Source organism: Notolepis coatsorum (assembly GCF_963971535.1).
Source record: "Notolepis coatsorum genome assembly, chromosome: 19".
Taxonomy (NCBI): Eukaryota; Metazoa; Chordata; class Actinopteri; order Aulopiformes; family Paralepididae; genus Notolepis; species Notolepis coatsorum.
This window is the reverse complement of record NC_140183.1, coordinates 69,705,609-69,706,576: the sequence shown is the minus strand read 5'-3', so window position 1 is coordinate 69,706,576 and position 968 is coordinate 69,705,609.

The following is a 968-nucleotide window of genomic DNA, read 5'->3' as shown; positions in this document are numbered from 1 at the left end:
ACTACAACAGACAGCAAACTTGAATACCAACATGTGGACAGTTCACACACGAAATGCAGCAGTACTTTTCCTAATCAGAAGAGGATTTATTGTGGATTTATATGCAGCAGGGTAGCAACAAGGCACTTAACTTTCACGCACTGCACACAGGATCGTATAACAGATGAAATACATGAATAATCATAGGCATCTAACAGTCAGCACTAGTGACAATTTACACATTTACACATTTTTGTGACAGAATGAATTGAACACACAGCAACCATATTAATAACGAGTAACTGGACTTTTCTCTCAGTGACGTCGGGCCGCCAGCCGCACATACTATTGTTGTGACTAAGGCCCCGTTTAGACGAGCGTTTTGTGAACAGAAACCGCAAAAGTCATCTTGCGGTTTCACTTTTAATTTTACGTTTAGACGAGCGTTTTGGGGTGGAATTCTCCGTGCAGACGACGCTGTAACGACGTAGCCCCGCTGTCACACGATTGGCGCATATGTCACATGACGTGCTGTGAAGACCCGCCCTACTCTGCCTCTGATTCGCAGTCTGTGGATGGGGAATGTGATTCGACCAAAGCAGAGTCACTCACAGACAGTGGGTCCACTCACGCCGCGGGACAGATTCTTGTGTATTTAACCCTTTCACTGCCACACGACAGCCGGTTGTGTGATAGTAAAGGGTTAACCTTCTGTCGTGTGGCAGTGAAAGGGTTAAAAGTACTGCCAATGTAGCCTTCAGGTGATCTCCGTTGATAATAGTCAGACATACTTGCTTTGTTTACGTCTCGGCTACTGGCGCATACCTGCTACCTGTGACGTAAGCAGTACGCGCGACCAGAGCCGTGACAACCCTTTCGTCATCGTTTTAACAGATTTATACGGTTTTACAGTTTAGACGAGAGCGCAAAGCTTTTGCGTTTCTAGGAATTCCACCCTGGAAGGTAGTCTCACTTTTTGCGGTTTCACC